Here is a 24,363-nt window from a genome sequence, read left to right as displayed (position 1 = left end):
GTGGTGTTGAATAAGAATATTAGGTTCACAGATGGCTCTCTTACATCTTTGTCTGAAGTCATTGTCCACTTTTTAATTTGTTGCTTAAACATTTCTTAAAACAGTACATCAGTAATTTTCAGGACATTTAAAAAATTAAAATATCATTGAACTTCTTCGGTTCACGTTTTGATGAAATACAAACATTCCATCATTTTTTTCCCTTATTTTTAAAATTTCCTTTGCCTGGAATTCTCTGCTTTCAATTGGTCATACAGGCAAGTACTTTGCATAATTCAGAGATCATTTCCAAGATCACCCCCATAGAAGGGTTTCCTGAACCACCGAATCTAAAATCTGTCCCCTCAGTGTGTCACAAAAATATTGTTTTCTTTTTAGTGCCACTTATCACTTCTCTAAATTGTCTTGTTTAATAAAATATTGATTTTCTTCTTTATTCTTCTGGCCGTTCACTCTGAAATCCACCTACCCATCTCTCCAGAATTCAAGCACCAGGAAAGCAAGGTCCTTGCCTGTCTGTCCACCGCATGCCTTAGAAAAGTGTTTGTCACAGTCATTCCTCAATGCTTGTTGAGTAGATGACTGATTTAATTTCAGAAATAATGACAAAAATTTGCTTATTACTTTATAAAAACTTTGTAAATGTGGAAATGAAGATAGCTACAGCTACTGGAGTCAACAATAACTATCATGAAGGCAATTGAAATACTTGGAGTTTGTAAGTCAGGTGGATGCTTTGGTGTATTACTGTCTGTCCATCTCCTGTTTTAGGGGTCAATACAAGCCCTCAGTGTATTAAAACCTATTAATATACTACTGAGAGATATTTTTTCAGTAAGAAAATTAATAGAAGCAGACGATTACTATCTCTATTGTACGCTGGGGAAACAGTATATCTGCTTAAATGCACTTATTTGAATGGAAAATAGGTAAATATGAAGTACGCTGAAAAGATATAGGATAAAGCCCTTAAGAAGAAGCTGGCCCTATGTTAAAGGTTAAACACTTCAGAAATAACATTATTTGGGGGGAAATTTTGACTCATTATTTGGGGATAATTGAATTGAGTCTTAAGAAATTCAGATATTGATGGGAGTGAGGAGATCGGGGGCAGGGAAAATGAGAGATGCGCATTGAAGAAGGCACTTGTTGCTATGAGCGCTGGGTGTTGTATGTAAGTGATGAATCACGGGAACCTACTCCCGATGTCAAGAGCACACTGTATACACTGTGTGTTAGCTAACTTGACAATAAATTACCTAAAAAATTCAGAAATATGTAACATTTAATAAGCTGGGTACATTTTAATAGGCTGGATGCATTTAATAATAGTGATAGTGATATACATTGGCTATGATGTAGCTTTCTTACTTAGGATATTATTGTGATTATGGAGCCACTAGTTTAAATAGACCGTAGTTATTTGGCAGAAAGATCCTATAATAAATACATTACATCCATATTAATACCAAGGAGCAATTAGTAACTTTCAAGTTGAGATTCAGTTTATTTATATACATCTTTCTCCAGACTCTCATTAAGTGCTACCCCTGTTTGTTATGTTTTAACAGATGTGTGAGACACCAAAGAGGAAATATGTCAAATCAAATTGTTTATTATTTGATCTTAAAAGATGATCAAGAGGAGCAAATGTCCAATGTTTAAATTCTAGGACCTAAAATAAATATTTCAGAAGACTCTCATCTTTTGTTGATTGCTGAAATACACAACAGAATCTCACTTCCTCACTACTTAATTTGCTGTTAAGAAATAATTTCTTGAAAAGAATTACTTTGTCTGACAAAAATGGAAGATGGAAGATCTACCGAAATAAGCATTACGTGTGTGTGTGCATATAGATATTGATATAGATAGATACAGATATAGATATAGATTGCCCACTTTGGCTGCACACATAATAGAACTGAAATGATACAGAGAAGATTAGCATGGCCCCCCATAAGGATGACACACAAATTTGTGAACTGTTCCATATTTTTCCTATAAATGAAAGTTAAGATAGTAAATCCTAAGTTTTTATCATAAGAAAAATATTTTTTGTAACTGTATGAGATAATTATGTTAAGTAAACTTGTAATTACTTCATGATATATGTAAATCAAATCATTATGCTGTGTCTCTTAAATGAATGCAGTGCTATATGTCAATTATATCTCAGTGAAACTGGAAAGACTGATTATGCCACAAAGGTACAAACTGAAAGGTAAAAAAAATAATCATAGCAACAAAATAATGTTAGTCTATTTTACTGAATACTGAGTTAGTGCAGGTTCTGACCCAGGTATTTTTTCACAAAAATTCTAGGAAGTAGTTAATATCAGTTATACTTCTTCCCAATTTACAAACATAGAAACTGAGAATTTTTTCTTACTTAAACTCCAAAAACACTTATACTAGAAGTGCTTAAATACCAGTGAAAGAATTTGGTTTCCAAACTATGACTGGTGAATACAGTGTTTCGGGGGGATAATATGCTCCTTCTATTACTGCCACAAAATATTACTTTGGTTAAAAAGAGAATGATTGATTGACTGATTGACTAGTTATGACAACCCTATTTACCCTCACTTTCAAGTCTATTAAGAATTGTCCAGCTGCTACAGGTTTGAAAATGTTTGTAAGTGAGAAAGAATGCCCTTGATAAATGCAGTGTTTTACTCTGTCAAAATGTAACAAAACTTTAAAAAGTGACTATTACTAAAGCACAATTAAACATTTTTTAAGGGCATGGATTTTGGGTTTTTAAATCCATGATATACATTTCGAGTTCTGGCAAATAGCAGAGAATTAGGTCTTCAAAGGGATCCTGGAAGGATGTCTATGGTCAAATGCATTTCCCAAAAGATACTCAATAACTGTTGTTTCCTTATTCTCACAAGGATCACACTACAAATCTATAGCTATTTGGCCATTGTCATATTACTCTTGACTTACACTCCATTCTTACCATAAACAAAATAGTGACTGGGGACAAGTAGAAGATTTCCAGTTCTTAATTGCATACCAAGAATTACAGAGAACCTTGGTAATGTAAGATTTGAGGTAGATTAGTTTGAAGCCAATGACTTCTTGGCTCTGTCTTTCTCTCAAAAATAAATAAAAACGTTAAAAGAAAAGAAAATGTTATTGAAAGTAGCAACATTTTCAAGCTAGCCCACAAAAGTATCCTCAAACCCAAAATACTTGGGTTCCCTTTGTACCTTTTGGGATATTTATATTGGAATCAAACTACACAGCCTTTGAGAGTTACCTAAACACTATTTATACAATCTGCTAATAGCAAATTATGTTCTTAAAAATAGATAATAATTCAATCTATCTAAAAATATTTTGTAGCTAAAATTAAAATTGATAAAATGAATAAAAAAGTATTGGGGAAGGACTAATATACATAATGTTTGTATAATTCTATTTTCATAAACTGCTGTTTAGGCTATCTGAGGAAACTCTAATATATAACACAAATTAATGCATATGTATACATATATGTGTATGTACACCCAAATCTGAAGTATATGTGTATACCCAAATCTGAAGGTAAAACCCATAGTATATGCCAGACTTTCAAAGGGATCTCATATCTAAGAAACATTAAAGATTGAGGGCATAGAACTCAATTTTAAGAAGTTTGTTTTTTTCTTATAACTACTACAGTCTATTATACCAGTCTCTAAATAGTAACAAATATTTGATAGTTCACAAAATCAAAATTTATGTATAGTAAAGTGGTTAATGGGAACATTCTGGAGTCTGTCTGCTAAGTTTTGAATCTCAGTTCTGCCACAGGTGACCACAGACAAATAATAATTTCTAATTGTCTCCTTTTAATTTTTGTAAATTGGGAAATTTGTAGGGCTTCCCTTTTAGCTTTATTATGAGGAATAAGGAGAAAACTCGAGTAATACACTTAGAATATTGCTTAGTACAGAATAAATGTTCATAAATGAGTTCTTATTATAATACTTACCTTTGCTGAGTGGAAGCACTTATACAGTTAAAGATATATGTATTGTGTGCTTATTTATTTTGAAATCAACCTGGATTGTATATTTGTCCCAGATACCAAAACATATATAGAATTTATTATCTTTTATGTCACTCTTAAATGATAAAAACAGTATATGATTTAAGAATATATACATTTACACATACATATCCATAGTTAAAATGAACAACCCAGTCTTTTTCTTCCATTGTAGGGAAAAACTCAGTTCATTCTTCCTCTTGTGTGTCTCCTGTACTATTCACACAGCACACTTCATTCTGGCACTTCTGGTCACCAAATGTGTAGGCTTTTTCCCCCACGACAAGCGATTCTCTGAGACATCAGCTGTGTGTCCTATAATTTAAGTCACTTTTAATACCAAACCTGGAGATGGTATCAGACCCCACAGGTTAAGGGCTCGGTCTCACAAGACTGTGCCCCCTCTTAATTTCAGATGTCAGTCACAAGGAGTAGGTCTTCAGGTTATTCACCACTTCTGTCTGATTTGGCTATAAATCAGAGGTTCTTGTGACCCTTTCTCAGTTTCAGTTGAATTGTTAGAGTGGCCCACAGAACTCAGGAAAATACTTACTTATGTTTACCAGTTTAGTAAAGGATATAATAAAGGACAGAGATGAAGAGACACCAAGGGTCTTGCGGAGTCTGGGTATGCCACTCTCTCGGTGAGGATGTATTGGCCAGCCAAGAAGCAGTCTGAACTCCTCTTATTGGGATTTTATGGAGGCTTCTTCTTCACATAGGCATGATCAGTTTTTTGCTCCATTTCCAGCTTCTCTCCCCTCACTGGAGACTGGGGAGAGGGGCTGAAAATTCACAGCTTCCAATCATGCCTTGGTCTTTCTGGTGACCATTCCCCATTGAGGAGCCATGCAAGAACCCACACAGAGTTTTCTTAATAGAACAAAAGATGCTTACAGTGCTCTTCTCACTCAGGAAATTACAAAGGTTTTAGGAGCTCTGTGCCAGGAGCTGGAGGCAGAGACCAATAAATATAGTTTCTATGATGTCACAGTAATGAAACTATAACCAAGTGCACCAATATCAAAAGTTTGGTTACCCTGGGGTGCCTGGGTAGCTCAGTTAGCTAAGAATCCAGTTACGGCTCAGGTCATGATATTGGGGTTCCTGAGTTCAAGCCCTATGTTGGCTCTGTGCTGACAGCTCGGAGCCTGGAGCCTGTTTCAGATTCTGTGCCTCCCTCTCTCTCTGTCCCTTCCCTGTACATGCTCTGCCTCTTTCTCTCTCTCTCAAAATAAATAAACATCAAAACTTTGGTTCCTTTGGGTAAAAAAGGTTGGACAATATATAGAGAAGAAAGGGAGAGAGAAGTGAGCAAATACAGTGAGATAGCTACATGGATGAATGATTGTATGTTATTTTCTATATGTTTGAACTATATTAATAAAATATAAAATATGTACAAAAGTGCTAGAAACTTTAATGAATCTGGGCAACACTGGTAACTTTTTATGCAGTTTTTACTGTTTCAGAACTACAAGTTATGATATTATTCCAGAAGACCATTTTTTTATTAAGTATTACCCTTATCCCTCTTAAATATATATTAAATATATTGTTCACAATATATAATGACTATATTGGATAACAGCAAAATAAGATAAATTCATTCTTGTAGTAAAATAAAACATTTAAACATCGATAAAATCCAAGTACGTGTTATCAGTAGATATATTTTTGCCTTATTAATTTTTCAGTCTGATATATAAGGATATATATTGCACTAAATCACTAATTATTTAGTTTAAATAGGTCTTTATAATGCCTTGGGATCTTTAATTGATTACAAGGGTTGCTTTTCTGCTTGGGTTTAAGTTACAGTTAGAATTTAAAAAGATCTGCAGATACATACATTTATATACAATACAGACAGTTAGTTACGTAATGTTGTTTGGTAATTCCTATGATAGGTAAGATATTTAGATAATTATTTAATACCTACTATGTGCCAAGAGCTGGGATGGACTCTGAGAAGATGACATTATAAGTTAATTACCTTGAGGATGATTTGTAGTCGAATAACTACAAAATTGTGAATTGTAAATTATGTTAATATATCTGTGTAAAAATGTTATAAAAGAAGGCAAGAAAAAGGTGTGAAAACTCACAGACTGTGATTTATGTGACTTTATTTCTCAAAATTTCTCAAAATTACATTCTGTCTTGGATACCTCTCTTGCTATCACCTATGCAGGGGCCGGCTGGTGTGGGGGGTGGTGAAATGACTGCTATTTACACACAATAACTAATGAAAGAGAGTCTCTTGGAATTGTGCCAACTGATGGCTCCTTGCAGGGGTGGTGATTTGTCTAAATGAAGATTGTTGTCTTGATTAATGAGATAACAAATACAGAAGTTTGTGAGATTAGATTCTCTGTTGGAAGGGCAAAATTTCATAGAATAAGCATGCTTTTTAAATAAAAAAAAACACATTTTCTAGCTGACACTTTCACTCTTATTTGCTGTCAATAAAATAGAGCAAAATTGGTTATACGTGTGTCCTTTCATTCCTAATCCCAAGTTTCCTAGTGATACCCCTCTGCACACGCAGAAATATTCACACATCAGAGGATCTATGACCGAAAATGAAGGCCCCCATATGTTGCAATGTAATTAATAGGAGATTATGAGTAAAAGCTAAGCTCGTGACATATTCTATGGGAAAATCGTCTTCCTTAAATAACAAGATAATCAATATGCAAATATCTGGTTTCTTGTAAGATTCAGACTATATACTCTAGTATTTAATAATTTAAGTATAGATATAAACCATATATAAGAAGGAATTAATAATAGAAAGCAATAAATGATTAATGAAAAAATATAAGTGAGATAAATGAGTAGATTGTGCATTACGCAGTACCTTTGCTACTCTTACATGGTAAAGTGTTTTGAATTGATTAATTAGTTTGGGATTGGAGTGAAAGAGGGAACTCTAGCCAGGATTTGAAAGATTGTCACAATTTTGTTAAGTGGAGGAGACATGGGGGTTATTTTACTCATTCATTCAATAATTCATTCATTTAGTCAATTAGTATGTAAAAAAAAAATTGAGCATCTAAGATGGACATCTAAGTAGCAAAATGGGCTTGTCACTGGATTGACAGATGTAAAGCCATTAGAAATGATCTCTGACCACATGGAACCACAAAGTTCATGATAAGTATTATGAAATAAATGTGCTATAATATTAAAACAGATAACTTTTAATTTAGACTTCGGAGTCACACAGAAAGCTTGTTTGTGAAATAAATATTGAAGGCTAGAAAAATGAATGGAGTGCAGGGACCAATATGTTCTCTGAAAATCAATTTTAGGAGCTCTTTCTGGGTTGCCTGACAATGGTCTCCCTTCCAGTAGCCAAATTCAATGTCCCTCAGAAAAGCCCTGTTTTGGGGCACCTGGGTGGATCAGTCGGTTAAACGTCCTACTCTTGGTTTCAGCTCAGGTCATGATTTCATGGTTTGTGGGCTTGAGCCCCACCTTGGTCACTGTGCTGACAGTGCAGAGCCTGCTTGGCACTCTCTCTCTCTCTCTGCCCCTCCCCTGCTTGCTCTCTCTCTCAAAGATAAATAAATAAACTTAAAAGAGAAAAAGAAAAGTAAAGCCCTGTTTGTGGGTATGGATGAACTTCTTCACTTCTCATAGAATGTCATACAGTTTGGTCACCCCAAAAGCACAGGAGCAGAGGCAGGGGAGAGTTTGTCTTTCGAGTGAAGACTTCAGTCTTTTGGGCCCTTGAAATCACTGCTTTAGCTGGGCAGCGCTCTCACAGATAATTTTGCACCTTCAGACTCCTCTTTTCATTGGATGCAAATAGGCCTTCATGCCACAGTGAGAAGCAGGTAGCACTCTGCAGTGCATCTTCCCCTCTCCTATGTTCTCAGCTACATCCTCATCAAAAAAAAAAAAAAAAGTAAATCAATACATTTAAGAGAGAAAAAAAGTCTCATCCTATCTCTTTTCGAAGGTTCCATATAACTGCTCTTACAAATATTTCCTTCGAATAGGAAAATGCACTAAATAATCTTGTAAATCACATCAGAAGTTTACAATAATAATCTGATAAAGTCTATTAGAGGAAATCCCTAAGGCATTCAAGGTGATAAAAGCAGACCCAATATTTGATATATCATTCAGTAGGGAACTCAGACACTGAGTATGAGTATGAGAAACATTTCCAGATACCCTATGCCTTTTTCCAGTCAAGTGTGATACATCTATGTAATCTAGACAGGAGTGATCTAACCTAAGAATTTTAATTATATTATTAGTATCAGCAACCACAAAATTACATTGTGTTCTCCGTTCTATCACATTTTTTTTTTTGAAAGAGAGAAAATGTGCAATGGGCTAACCTTTACTTCCATGGATCCAAATGCACAATTATGGGCAGTGAAGATAGGTGCTGAAGGATGTCATCAGCATGGTATAAATCCGGAGATAGGGAGTTTTCCTTAATGTTATTTTAGTTACCTCCAAACACTGTTATTTAATTAAAGACGTCTCAAGATATATGCAGATAAACATTTGTGGAATGGAAATGTGTGCCCTGGGATTCTTTTAATTGTAGATTCTGTGCAGAGGTGTTTGTATTGATGAAATCTTGCTTTCATGCCTTTCTGTACAATGTTCTCAATTTCTTTAGATGGAAAGATTTCCATATCTGAAATATAAGGCATTGTACTCAATACAATCCAAAGAACTCTCTTGTCATAAAACATTACATGGCATCTCCTCCTCAGACATTTGAACTCTTCAGGGAGAAACAAATGTCATAAAAATGGTGCCAGTCTCACAATAGTGGCAATCCAATATGGCTACCTAACTCCTAGCTTCAGATTGTTTTCTGTTTTGCTAACCCAAAGGCTTTTTCCAATGTCCATATTTAATAATGTGACTATTATACAAAAAAATAAACTGAAAGTAAATACTAAAAATCAGGAGAATAGCAGATGAAAAATACATCTGGTGATGCTTCTGTGGTGTTAACAGCTGACATGTAATTAAGCTAACTCTAGCCTAAGCCTCATTATTATTATGCTTTAGTATCTGTGGACTTTTAATTACTTGGCATGATGTGTGCCAGTGTGCTATTCAAATACCTCTATTTTCAGTTTCATTGTTTTTTGTTATACTTCTACTGTCATCTTTTCTTTTAATAATTTAATTTAAAGGTAACGATGGAGAACTTCTAACCCTCATGTCTCTGAATATAAATTTTAATGAAAATGGGTTCAACAGTTTTGATTCTGTTTTCTGTTGTTTGGAACTGACTAAAAGTCATGACTATTTAATAAAAGTGAGAAAAGAATCCAGCAAAGACCAAATTAGAGACACCTTCTAGTAGTTACATTGAAAATCTGTTGTTAAAAAAAACCTGGTTTTTTGGGGCACCTGGGTGGCTCAGTCAGTTGAGCGTTTGACTTCAGCTCAGGTCATGATCTCACGGTCTGTGGGTTTGAGCCCCACGTCAGGCTCTGTGTTGACAGCTCAGAGCCTGGAGCCTGCTTCAGATTCTGTGTCCCCTTCTCTCTCTGCCCCTCTTCCACTCACACTCTGTCTTTCTGTCTCAAAAATAAACATTAAAAACATTTTTTTAATCTACTTTTGGGGTAGCCACCTTCATTAACTATCATAGTTGGATCTTCTGGATCCAATGTAGCTGCTTCTACATCAACATTTGCTGCTTCACTTTGCACTTTATGTTATGGTGATGGCTGCTTTCCTTAAACCTCATGAACCTGCTTCCACTAGCTTCAGACTTTTCTTCTGCAGTTTCCTCACCTCTCTCAGTCTTCACAGAATTGAAGAGAGTCAGGGCCTTGCTGTGGACTAGGCTTTGGTTTAAGGGACTGTTGTGGCTGGTTTGATCTTCTATCCAGACCACTCAAACTTTCTCCATAGCAACAATAAGGCCGTTTTGCTTTATCACTTGTGTGTTCACTGGTGTAACACTTTTAACTTCCTTCAGGAACTTTTCCTTTGCATTCACAACTTGGCTAACTCTTTGGCACAAGAGACCTAGCTTTTGACCTGTCCCAGCTTTCAACATGCCTTCCTCCCTAGGCTCAATCATTTCTAGCTTTTGATTTAAAATGAAAGACAAGTAACTCTTTCACATGAACACTTAGAGGCCATTGCGAGGTTATTAATTGTCCTCATTTTAATATTGTGTGTCTCATGAAATAGGGATGCTCAGGGAGGGAGGGAAGTGGGGGAATAGCCAGTCAGAGGAGCAATCACAGCATACACAACACTTATCAATTAAATTCACCATCTTGTATGGATGCAGTTGATGGCACCCAAAACAATTAAAATAGTAACACCCAAGATCACTGATCACAGACAAATAAAATAGTAATGAAAGCCATCACAAATATAATAATAATGAAAAAAATTGAAATTTCATAAGAATTACCAAAATGTAGCATAGAGACATGAAGTGAGTAATGCTATTGGAAAATGGCTGTGACAGACTTGCTCAACACAGGGTTGTTACACACCTTCAATTTGTAAAAAGTGAAGTACCTGGAAAGCACAATAGAACAAAGCACCATAAAATAAGGCAGGCTTGTGATATATTTCATAATCAGCCAAAAATCAAATTTTGTTTATTGCATTCTATTTAAGAAGTAGGAAAGTGAGTAGTCTATTAAAAAATGTTATCGGGGCACCTGGGTGGCTCAGTCGGTTAAGCATCCGGCTTCAGCTCAGGTCATGATCTCACAGTTTGTGAATTTGAGCCCTGCGATGGGATCTGTGCTGACAGCTCAGAACTTGGAGTCTGCTTTGGATTATGTGTCTCCCTCTCTCTCTCTGCCCCTCCCCTGTTCATGCTGTGTGTCTCTTTCTGAAAAATGAATAAATTAAAAAAAATTTTTTTAAATATTATCAAAGCAGAAAGTAATAATGTTTTTCCTTCCTAAGTTTTTATTTAAATTCCATTTAGTTAATATATAGTGTAATATTAGTTTCAGGTGTAGAATTTAGTAATTCATTGTTTAATACATCATCCGGTGCTCATCACAAGTGTATTCCTTAATACCCATCACCCATCTAGCCCATTTCCCCGCCCACCTCCTCTCCAGTAGCCCTCAGTTTGTTCTCTATAGTTAAGAGTCTGTTTCTTGGTTTGCCTTTCTTTTTCCCCCCATGTTTGTTTGTTGTTTTTCTTAAACTTCACATATGAGTGAAATTATATGGCATTTGTCTTTCTCTGACTGACTCATTTAGCATAATACTCTCTAGCTCCATCCACATTAGTATGAATGGCAAGATTTCATTCTTTTTATGGCTGAGTAATATTCCATTGTATATATTTACCACATAGAAAGTAATAATTTTAGACACACAGATTGTGAGGTCATATCTCAATCTGCAAATATTTTGGCACTGAACAGTGAGTCTTATATATCTGTAAAATTCACTTCTATGGACCACATTATATTTTACTGAAGATGTGTTCATGTTCTTGAATCACAAGGTACTTTTGACTTCCTGTTAACCACAATCCTTACCTCCCTCTCTTTTCAAACAAATGCCAGGATTTGTTTCTATATATTCATATATGCAAGGAAGACTTATTCACAGCTAGGTGAAGACAGATGATGTTCTCTCATGCTAGCAGTGAGACATTAGTTGAAAAAGGAAAAGAAGTGTATACTACAATAGAAAGGCTTCTATAGCACACTAAGTGTCTTGGGGTGGGCACTCTAGAGATGGGAAGTTAGAGGAGGATGTAGATGGAACTAGTCAAGAGGATTCAGAAGCCAAAACCATGATTTTTCTCCAGACTCAGTAGTGTCCCCAGGATTGGAGGCTCTAGGAAAATCAGAATATAATAACTAGATCGACACACAGATGACCCCAAGCTGTATGGTGGCAGCATCTGGGGCTCTACAAGTGGCTTTGCTCATGGAGCATGCAGACAGGGCAGGACAGGAAGAACAGAGCAACTGATACATTGATTGCAAAGAGATTTTGAGAAACTCCCAGAAACTACTAAGCAAATACTTGTGGATAGAGTCTATTTTAAATGGGTGGATGTTTTTGAGATCATGGACCTATGAGCCACATTCAAATTTTATTTTGTTTTTATCCTGTTGAACTTACTTTAGGTGACCAACCTTTCATTTTCCTCAGAACATAACTGGTGATCTGTCCTTATGGGATGATAGACTAATTTCTTCATATAAGATTATACTGAGTTTGCTTCAAATGCACATTTGGGCATGTTATGCAAATAGACAACTGTTATAAATCTCAATATCCAGGCTGACACTCTCCAAGTATGTGTGAAACTCAATTTAACTGTTAAAAGTGATTTATTATTTATATTTCCAAATATGTATATGTCTCTGAAAGTTCTGTTTACTGTTCGCTCAGTGAAATATACTGAGTATTTGTAAATGAGTAAATTGCTGATCTAAGTCACTGACCCACACAATTCTCTTAGATATTCTGATCATTAACTGGAGGAAATCTGGCCGGTATCTATTGATTTAGTCAAACAGTTTACAACTTCACACAAAGTTATAGTACTAGATTCAGCTTCTTGCCTTAAAAATTCCTGCACAGGATGACAACTGAACTTCTCTCTGTGATTAGAGTTGTCTGCTATATTTAGATACCCAAGGAACTCCAGCATGGACCATCTGCTTTATTCCATGTACTTTTGTTTAGAAACTTTCTAAACTTTTGTTTAGAGTTTGTTTCTATCCTGACTTGATTCACCAATTATTTGCACAGCTCCCAATTCTTTCTATTTCAAAAGTCTTTCCTACAATAAAGTGGATAAACAGCTCTTTAAGCATCAAGTGCTCAATTATTTTCTTCAATTCTCATGAACAGAGTGTGTATATATATTATTTTGTCTGATCTATGACATCTTTGGAGAAAGAAAGAAGCCATTATCATTAATGGCATTCTAGTGCATTTAATGGGGCACTAGAGTAATCAACACACTGAATCTGTGGCCTCCTTACCTGTGACACACAGGAATATGTTATACAGATTAGTGAAAACCTCAAGAGACACATGTACTCTTTGTATATGCGCTTATGTCTAATATGTATATTTATATCTACATCTGCATCATCTATATATCTTTATCTTGTACCTTGTTTTCTTGTACTTTGCCGATTATGCAAGACAACCAAGAACATTGCCTTAGGGGTGCCAGAGTGGCTCGGTCAGTTAAGGGTCTGACTCTTGATTTCAGCTCAGGTTATGATTTTGGCTCAGGTCTTTATTCCAGCTCAAGGTTTGTGGGATTGAGTCCCAGGTTGGGCTCTGCACTGAGCATGGAGCATGCTTAAGATTTTTTCTCCCTCTGACCCTCTCCTCCACTCTCTCTCTCACCCTAAAAAAATAAGAATAAAAATAAAAGAACAGTAGTGCCTTTTGTGCCCGCCTCTCACCACCATGGAATGATGTGACAGTAAGTGGTAAATAGTATACTTTCTGGGCTTATTATTTCCCTTGGTGGTGTATACAGGTTATTGCTTTCTTTTGAAAATCTCTGCTGTGACTACTGCTTCTTTCATGACTTTACAAGATGTTTTTTACTGATAACGATCCAGAAAAATTTAATTAAAAACAAATTTAAATAGGGCCATAAGCAGAGATCTCCTGTTCCCATTTCTAGCTACAGTTTTCACTAGTTCCTAAGTGAGAAGCTGGAGGTTAAGGTTTTATATTACCTAGTGCTGGTTCCAACTTTACTATGTTTGATTTAACCATGAAAAAAGCTTTTAATGAAGTTATTTAGAGCATTTTCAGGAAATCTTTGTTGTCTTCCAGAAAAATCTGGAGTTAAATAACCCCTTCAGATATTGCTAAAGAAAAAATATTTAAATCAGCTGGTGCTTAAAAGACATTTATTTATTTATTTATTTATTTATTTATTTATTTATTTTTTGAAAAAGACATTTATTATGTAAATTCTGATGTTTGCACTTTATGGGGGAGAACACAAGACAGAAATACAATAAATTATTCTCTATTTCCTACAATTGCTTTTCAGTGTAGTACTTCCCATGGCTCTTCACAAAATTTTCTATACTCAGAATCTGGAATATTCTGTTTGAGCAAGTCCTATTTGTTTAAGATAATTGTCTAGAAACTATACTACATGTCATCGATATTAGCAACAGGGCATACAAGTTTCCTAGAATTCAGTACACGTGATGACAGGGGATCAGAAGAACAATTGGATATCTAGGCAAAGCGGTGGAAAAAGTCTGGAGTCTGGACTTGGGTTCACTTAAATTGCTTGACACTCAATATGGTCACCTGCAAAATAATGATAGTAATACTGACTTTTTCCAGAGAAAGGAAAGAGATAATGTGTAAGAAAAACCCTCCTACACACTTCAGAGTGCTCCACAAACACTAGTTCATATTAATGATGACTGTCACAGATAATTTTGCCACTGGTGGGAAATGCTGTCGTCTCTGCAGCATTGATACCAGGGAGGGTATTGCAGAGAACAAGAAAGCTTCGGTATTCTCTAGACCATTGCTGTGTCCAATTTGGGACTGCCATCTGCCCACAGCAGCCTAACCTCTCAAGGTAGACCTGTTGCTGTTCACCACACAGTGTTACAGTAAGGGTCAAAAGAGATTAATTATCCTGCCCTTGTGGCTATAATGCCCTTCATTCACTTTCCCTTTGTCCATGGATGGGATAACTGTCAAAAGCTAGAAAACTCTGAGAACTAACCCCTTGCGATGGCACATCCTCAGCAATGTCACTGGCCACATGTAGATTTCATATTTTATTCTCTAAGGTGAAGTTAGTTTATTTGAAATGGCTGTTTATTTCTCTTTGCAGAAAGGATTGACTTTCTACAATGTCCCTTTTTTATTTGTCTCTTTCCTTGTCTGTTTCCCTTACTCTCTGCTTGAGAGCAGAACAATGATAAATTTATTTCTTGAAAAAAATAGCAAATTGTGAGAAAGCTCTTTCATTAGCTTTTCTTTCTCTGCTTTATTTGCTTCAAGAGATGGAGTAGTCTGAAAGCAAGCCTTTTACAATGGCGCTGGATTTAATAATTATTTGCAAGACTCTACCTTCAAGTGTAGAATTGCACCCTAGCAAATTCCACTAAAAGTGTTATAAATTAAGTAGATGTTCCAATTAGCAATTGAGACTCCCGCAAGCTAACTTTTGAAATAACAAGAGCCCTGAAAATCCAGCTGAGAAACCAGGAAAGGACATTGGAAAGGTTGTCACAATGATGGGATTTTGTCCTGACTGTGCAACATTTTAGTTCCTTTCACTGAAGGTTCTGGAAAAAGGGGCAGATTAAAATCCTTAAGGTGGGTCAGGTAGCCTGACAGACTCTGTCTCACTCCATATCAATGATGCTAATCTGTGATAAATATTTGGTCTTTGACCTTCTTTATGCCAACCTTCTTTGATTTGCCTACTTTCCTCCTTTTTTGTTTTCTCCTAATTGCTTCACTTGATTCTCATTCAAACTCACTTAGACAAAAAGAGAGGTAAAAAAAAAAGAAAAGAATATTACAGACATTCATTGAATACATTTAAAAGATATTTAATTAAGTTTTGCCATAGATGCTTCATTATAATTGCTTATTAGAAAAAAAGTAATTTTTCTAAGCTTGTTTACAATTTTACAAATTGGAATCTGGGTGGTATTGTGGCAAGAAACGGAATGTATGATCAGAAACCTGGTCGGGTTGACTTGAAAATAAGGTGTGTGTCAACATTTACCACCCTTAGGATGTTGAGCAAGTGATTTAATTTATATATGTGGTGCATCTTATTACTATCACAGTTTCAAAAATGCAAATTCCCTATTTTATATGCAGCTCATCTGCTCTTAAACTGGTATAATATAATGCCATTAATTGAGATTAACTTGAAGTAATGACATTTTACTTTGGAATAAAGTTAATATTTTAAAATTCGTTTTACGATCGGTTAGAACACAGAACTGATAGTTTATTTCAGAGCCGCCTCTTCAGGCACAGAACTTGGTGTCCGAATGGGGCTCAGAAAGCCCACCTCAGTGCTGTGGGGGAACCAGATGGCCTTCTGAGTTCCCCCCTTGATACGTAGTCTGTGAGTCTGATAATCGCCCTTAACAAATGGGTACCACATAAAATGTACATATGCTAACATGATTTCCTGCACAAATGTGCAGAGGCCAAAAGTAGATGACATTAGTGCCAGTGAGTATGATAGTCCATCCTGATGGCAAAATAACCTCAGAATCACCTGAGCTCTGGTGCAGCATTCTCTGCTGCCTCTTTTCATCCCCACTCTTTTCTGGTCAACTATCAGCTTCTTCTCTCTAATTGTCATACATGTAGACCATCCTGTGCTCTCTGCACTGGTCAAGGCTCTGGGCCTTGTGCATGTATGTTGCAGTATTTGTTAGACATTGTTTTGTGAGAGGTGATTAATATGTTTGGCTATCCTCCGGCCAAAACACTTAGTTTACTAAAAATCAGACAAGAAGTTCTTATGTTTATGCATCTTTATGCTCCTGATACTTTAAAGTATGCTCATGAGACTTTTTAAACAAATTCTCCCCAAAATCACAGAAGTAAATAATATTTTAGTAAATATGCTTTAGCGTCTCTATAGCAAATATGCTTTAATATGAAATGCCTTAATGTTACAGCTGATAATAATTAATAAAGGAAATATAAATAAAGCTATGTGTGTAATCCTCAATTTCTAATTGAACATATTGAATCTACACTTGTCTCTCTGGCACCCTAGAAAAAAATGTTCAGTTTTTTAACTTTGATTTTAAATGGACAGCAACTGTTCTCCCTGGGGAAATATTCTCAGCAGAAAATCCAGGAGTCCTATAGTCAATAATACAAGAAAAAAATATGAGAAATGGGGAAAATATCTTCTGAATAAATACATAGGTCGAGAAAAGAATGATATACTTAGAAGCATTTTTATAGTATCTGTACATCCTCTTTTCGGGGCTGGATTTAACAGAGAAATGTCCGGCAATGCGTGACTTGGTGTGATGCTATGGCATTCAAAAGGATACAAATTTTTGAGCAAGGCTGTAAATGATATAAAATATCTCCTTTTAAATCTGAGCTTATACAGTTATATCAACTCTGTAGTTGTAGCACACGTTAAAGTAACTATAAACAATAGTGTTTTCAACTAATAATATCTGGAATCATTTTTTTTATCTTGTAATAGGTAAGTTCAGATCACCCCATAACCAGAGTGTAATGAAATTGTCAACATTTTCTTCATTTCTTCTTTTCCTGACAAATGGTGTGAACATATCACCTTTTTCTCTTAATGGAAAACCTAACTGGAATACGTCAAAATGCTATTAGGTTTTTCATTTTCTTCTACAATGCAATGCTCGGGAATGCATGCAGCCTTCATCTGGGCACCACTGTGGAATATTCCTTGTCCCTGATAAAATGACTGCAAAGGAAAATCAAGCAGAATTGTTCTCAGGTTTGTATTGCTGCTCCTTTGTTACAGTCTCTCGGAGAAAGTGTGCAGGGGGATTATCTGTGCTGCAGGAATACACATGGGTTATGTTAACCAAAATGTGTTTAAAATTTTACCCGAGTTATTTTAATGTGCAAACATGTTTAATGAAAAAGTCTTCATGTCCAACATTACTTATGCATATGCTATATTTTGGAATAAAAGAAAGAACAGTAACATGGATTGCTTGCCATAAGTTTTGAAAGACACTTATTGCAATATTATGTAGGAAGAGGGGAAAATAAAATCAAGTGCCCTCGCCCCATGGGAAATATCTGTAGCCTATTCATTGTTTAATTTATTTTGTCTTGAACTAAACCAATAATGGGATATAAAATAAATCCAAGTGAACATACATGAGACATAGAAGTCAGTATAGGAAATGGACATTGTTTCCATCTAGAAAATTTTACCTATGGATTGCAATTAATAAAAAAGAAAGTAACATTTCCTCCAATGGCAACTTAACAAGAAGAAAACCTTAACTGATATTTTTGTTGACCTGGTAAGCAATTTGACTACCTGCAGCAAAATAAAAACAAGAATACTTAAAATGGAGCGTGTGTGTGTGTGTGTGTGTGTGTGTGTGTGTCTATATACGTATGTATATATCTTTCCTCTAGGACATCAGTTTCTAAAAAAAGTAGTTACATGGCAGAAACACAGATTTTTGAATAATCAACACAAATCCTAATGTCATTTTTAGAGAGGTGGTCCAGTGTGACATATGTAATGTGATCATTTCAAAAATCATATAACTTAACACAAAAGTAATTTGAAGCTATTTTGAACCTCCCTAGAATTCAACACAACATAAAATTACTTCATGCTTACTTGTATCAATCAGCTTTAAATACTTTAAATTGTTAATAAATGAAGAGACAATTGGCTCTTTTCTCCAGGTCTGTTATTCTTGACAATGCTTTAGTGATTCTTCTAGCAATGTCTGAACAGTAGTATCTTGATTTGCTCTGAATGACAGGTCCAGAGCAAGCATTTCTCCTAATGCTTGGGAAGAGCAATAAATATTTTCTTGGAGCTCTTGTTATGATTTATTTTTAAAATCCTAACTAGAGTTATGGGAAGACTTCATAGTGAAACATTTTCATTTTATGTTCACCTCAACAAAAATGCACCAGCTGGTAGGGAAACTCATTTGAAGTATAGAAATGATGCCACAATATTCAATAACTGAACTTCCTAGAACAAATGGCTATTAAGAATACACAGTACAGTCCTTTCAATCCCCAAATAATTTACTACTAAATGTGGAATGGACGATCTCAGGCCAGAACAAACACATTTACGCTTATGCCCCTTTCTCTTTTCTGTGTCCAAAGAATTTAAAGGCCAAAACCAAATATTTATGCATCACATTTTCCTTAGGAGGATAATTTTATAAGGAAATATATCTTCAAATTGAAAATTAGAATTAATATTGTACAAATTGCGTATATATCCGTTAGAGTGATTTGAGGGCTACTCAGCTACTGTCTTCAAATTTGGCTGATTTAAGGTACAATAGTCACTATGGAGAAATTCACACTTTTTATTCAGGCTCATCAGTGTGCTGAAGCTACTGTCTCAGATAGATATATTTTCAAATCAGGAAAAAATAAAATAAAATGCACCTAGAAATCAAATGTCGAGGTCATTAGCTACCACCATTTGGTCTTGCTGTAATGACATCCCCATCGCGTGCATGGCAATTTGCATACCATTACCCATTATGCTCTGTTCTGCAATTTGGCTTCTGGAGGTCACTGTACCTTGATTTACTTTGTTAAAAGAGAGCATTTTCTAAGCATCAAAGTCATGCTGTTTCAGGGCCCACTATATCTCTGCTGGCAGCTTCTGTGAAAACAAGGTGCAATGACAAATTGAACTGGAAATCCTGAAATTTTAACCATTAAAAAAGAAATCTTTAGAAATATCTCACAATATTCTATTTTAAGAAACCCAAAGGAAAAGAGAGCTAAATTGGAAACTGGTGTCTATGAAGTTTTATCCTTTGGTGCATTTTTGCAGCTATGACATAGATTTCTCAGGCTCCCTTTATTTGTGTGGCATTTATTTGTTTTATTTTTAATTATAGGTGTGAAGTAGCTGCCTCACTGATTCATTTACTTCGGCATTAGCTGCTCATGGTAGATACTCAATCCACTAGATATCTGTCACAATTTTGGATTGGATACCCATTATCGAGATTGATAGCAGTTATCAAACCTCAAAATACGTGTGTGTTCTCTTTTAAATATTAGCTGTCAGAGTGTGATAAGTTGTGTTGGGTTGTATGGAGCAGGGTTGAGCATATGACACAGTGAGGCTTAGTTTTAAAGAGGAACACACTTTACAGCTGAAATCCATGACAAAAGAGAACGGCAGGCCGGATGCCAACGTGCGGAGAAGACAAACACCGGGGGTTCAGTAACCATTCCAGATAAAGGAAAACAATTTGACCTTCCTACTTTTGTCTTATAAAACGATCTGTTTAACTTTTGGCTTTAAAACGAATGAAAGAGAGAAAGAGCGTAAAATGGTCCTTGTTATGCAAGTGGGGAATATGAGCTCTATTGTAAGTGCTCAGGGAGGTCGTTCTGCCAAAGAATTATGAAATTCTTGAAATATGCATTCCGTGTAATGCCAGATATCATGAAAATATGAAAAATATTTCCATTTTCAAGACTTTGTTGAAATTGGTATGGAGCACTTTGGGAACTCATTTTGAAAAAGGACCTTCACTGGATGGGTATCTTTTTTGTCACGTCCTCAACATGCTTCTGTGAAACACCACCTATCGGCTTAGAAACAGTCCATGTTGGCATATCCAAAGTCCAGTTTACTTATTTTGTCTTAGCGATTTTATTTTTTCCACTCCTGACTGGTTTTCAATATTTTGCTTACATATTTTTTTCTGCAGAAATTTGCACATTAATTCTATCTAATTGGCTACTCTACAACCTTTATTGTATCCTTGCAGAACAGACAGCTGTAATAGGGAAGCGCTGGCACAATGTTGCCTCTTTAATGGCTACTTTAAAAGTATATAATTGTCCCTTCGTCCACACAGTCTAACAAAGATGCTGTTCTTCTGACAAAGAGTAACTGCTAATTTTATTACTATCGTGTTTTATAGCTTCAAAATATGCTAGCGGAGAGTTCACTTGTAACCAAGCAAATGCGGTGTTTTAATTAAGCGGAAACTTGAAAAGGAAGGCTTCTGCAGAGAGGCTCAATTGCTTCCCACAACCTTTATGAAAAGGGCAGGGTGTTAAAACAAACCTCCCACTTTTATTTTCAAAGGAGAAAAAAAAATCAGAGCTAAAGATAATCTCTCCATTAGTATTATTAATAGTGTTCAGCTTTCTTGACATGCTTTAGAAGCAGACAGACTTGTCATGAGCATCACATTTGCAAGCACTGTCACGGCTCCTGAAGGCTCTGGTGAAAGCAGGGAAGTGTGTTAACTGTAACTGCGAACGGCCTTTGGGGAACAATAGGCTTACCTGAGACTGTGCCTGGCTTTTCAAAATACGAGTTGCTATATTATACTCCATACTCACGTTAGTAAGCATACAATACTTGACCCAGCATCATTTGGTGAAGTACCATTTCCGATTCTAATCTCCTCTCTCATCCCCTTCGGATCATCTGGTTTGAGCCTCAGAGCATTGGCTCACAGAGCTGCGATTCCAGCATGCGTGTCCAATGTTTCTTGCACCCGGGCTTAGTTACTCAGATTCATGGGTGTCTGTTTTCCCTTTTCTCCAAAATGTCTGACTTGTTGGTTCTGTTCAGTCTTCTAGCATTTTGGTGACATAAATAATTATCTAATAAAACTCATGGTATTTAGCTAATAGCTGTAGGTGATCCCAAGGTTTGCAGAACAACTGTGTCATGAAACTCTTCAAGCATATCAGAAGCACTCAACAAGAACAATGTAAAATTTTTACAGAAATGGCCATAACTAGGATATAATTTCTGTTTCACTGTTCTGTTTTATAATTAATCTGCTCTATGTTGCTGGTGTCATTGCATAAAATACCTTGTAATGGCAGTTTCTCTATGCAGGCTGGCCAAGGGAATGGGCTAAATTTACATGACTGGATTTTGTTCCAACAGAGCAGTGGCTGCAGCATAATCAGTTTGAATAAGTAATCAGCTCGGATATTGTTTTGAGATTTGTTTTTTCCTTAGGTCAAGTAAGTCCCTAACTGACATACTTTTATAGAATTAAGCAAGGACTAACTGAGTTTGGCATCTAATCTGTTTTAGCCAGTAGTTCATTTTATCTATTGTCTACATCCATTGGGAGCCCAAGCTGCCCATCATATAAACAATGTGTGCTCTATTTCTTTGTAGAAATGGTATAAACTTTTGTTAGAAAGATGAAATATGAAAGTAAAATATTTCGTATAGTCACATGAAATATAGAACAGAAAAACTGTTATGGAGAAAAGAAGTGTCTAAAAGCAAGACAGGTATACGCATATACCCACACAAATATCAGACATAGTGAAACAAACAACGAAAAGATCCATTAAATGTTAGAGGGATGGGTAGCATTATTTTAACTCTCTTTTTGTGATTTGCAGAGGTATACTTAATATACACTATAATGTTCATGAGGAACGTGTTTTGCCCTGTGATATTTTCAAACCTGTAGCACAGAAGATCACTTTAGAATGGGATTTTTACTGGGTATCTTTCTATTTAGATTCCTAGGTAAGAATATCACAGCATCATATACAAGCCAACTGACATGTGGATTCTAATTTTGAATATAACATTGAGGCATTGCAGTCTTGAAACAGAAGACATTATGGGATGCAAAAAAATAAGGAATATTAATCCACTATTATAGCTGTTAAAATGTGATACACATTAAAAAAAAATAGAAGGTAACCGAGGATAGGAATATGGATTATCTTTCTGGATAAATTTGAGAGGGTCAAGTAAATTTTCAAAATATTTTACACTTATTTTAATCCAGAGGGAAAATGTTTTCAAGTTATTAGAACTTGACTTTATAAAATCACGTAAGTACTCCCGCCTCTACATACACAAATGTGTGTGTGTACATGTTTAGTGTTTGGGAACACATGTACATTTACACGTACACTCACATATCACTGTAATGGCTTTTCTTCTTTTGTGAATTTAATTTGGAAATACTTAAAATAAAAATAAGAAATGGTAATGAACTTGTTCCTACATATGATAAAAAAGAATATAAAATCAATATAACATTATCAGGACATTAGAAACTAATGTGGCTTCTAGGCCATAAAGGAATCCACAGGCATAATATGGTTTCATCTGTTGTTATTTTTCTCCCACTGAGCAGTCCTCTCTAACTCTCAGCTCTGATGCCCAGGGAAAGTAAAACACAGCAGCTGAATTTCACCCACTCACCCTCCACCTGACTTGTGGATAAAGATAACAGTTCTGGTCCCTGTTGCTTTCACTTCTTTCCCTGAGATGACTTAATTCATCACAAACAGAGTAAGCAATAAAAACTAAGGCTGAAGCTTGTGCTTTAGTATGAACATAAACTGTGCCTTATATATATTCAAATTCCTGTCTAGTTGGAGGAAATATTCATGACTAATATTAAACTAAGCCCAGAATTAGGCAAAATGCAACAGACATATATTGAAGTGAGCATTTTATTATGTGCCGTGTCAGTCAGATTAAAGAAAAGAGTGCGTGACACCAACAGGATATTGCATGTATATCAAGCAATCTATTTATATGTGACAGGGAGGGTTTGATTTCTGGAGAGAGTGACAACCCAATGAAATAACAGCTTGCCTTCAAAATTACTATAGTATAAATGTACATCTTTTAAGATGGAATTTTAAATTACAATTAACAAAATGTAGATAAATACTCTTAGGAATGAATAGTGACATACAGAAAAAAGGGGATGGAGAAATCTGTACAAATGCAAAGGCTTTTCAAGCCATCAGTGCTCGTGTCCAGCACAGAATACTGGAGGAGACTTCCTATGTTCCTTAACAATCTAAGAGCCAGACATTTCAAACAAGTTAACATTATGCTGCTACTCAAACAGAGAAGGGTGCAGGTATAGGAGGTAGTTAATCATCAACTGGGAAAAACTAGAAAGTAAAATATAAACACTACTCTTTTATTAGCAATAGATGATCAGGAAATGATTATATTCATAAAACTCAGGTCTACTTTATTCTTTACATTGACATTTTTTGAAATGAAATTATATATTTTGCTCCACAAATAGCCTGCTTCTATTTCTTTAATTCTTTCCCTACTTATTAAGGGATAAGGACTGAAAGAAGGCACACTATTGTGCTAAAAGTGTGTAATTACTGTTTGTCTTTCATAAAGGTGGCCTTTGGAAGAGAGAGAGAGAGAGAGAGAGACACTAAAGTTGAAACCACTAACTTCATTACCAGCAAAGATAAAGTGCAGTGAAACAGAAATTCTTTGAGTTCACAATCATTACACTCGGATGCTCTTACCAGGTTCTGGGATAAGAGGAAAGAACAATCAATGGTCAATTGACTTTATTTCCTTTTTTTAAAATTATAATTTGTATGACTTTTACATGTTTCTAGGATTAGCTGAGCAAACCACACAGAGACCACCTGACATGCAGTCCATAAAGTACGTTAAATGAGAAAAACAGTTTGGATGTGATGCTCGTCAAGCTGGGTTCTCATAGCAGCAGCTGGAATCTCCTGTCTTTCATTTCCAGAGATTTAGGCAATATCCAAGCGATGCATGTGGGGGAGCTACAGGACAGAGGCAATCAGAGCTGGCT

The 24,363-nt window shown here is 35.6% G+C and overlaps 1 non-coding gene across 1 annotated transcript; it reads left to right on the top strand.

Annotated features, from left to right (window-relative positions):
- The first annotated feature begins 1,896 nt into the window (after positions 1 to 1,896).
- Positions 1,897 to 2,000, top strand: LOC124507967 (U6 spliceosomal RNA). The gene has a single exon (XR_006961182.1). It is a non-coding gene; the product is annotated as a U6 spliceosomal RNA (small nuclear RNA).
- The last annotated feature ends 22,363 nt before the right edge of the window (positions 2,001 to 24,363 follow it).

The sequence above is a fragment of the Lynx rufus genome, unplaced genomic scaffold, assembly GCF_022079265.1.
Source record: "Lynx rufus isolate CCGP_SWC_20201006 ecotype Redwood Valley unplaced genomic scaffold, mLynRuf1.p SCAF_12, whole genome shotgun sequence".
In the NCBI taxonomy this organism is placed as follows: Eukaryota; Metazoa; Chordata; class Mammalia; order Carnivora; family Felidae; genus Lynx; species Lynx rufus.
This window is presented reverse-complemented; position numbering and strand designations above follow the sequence as displayed.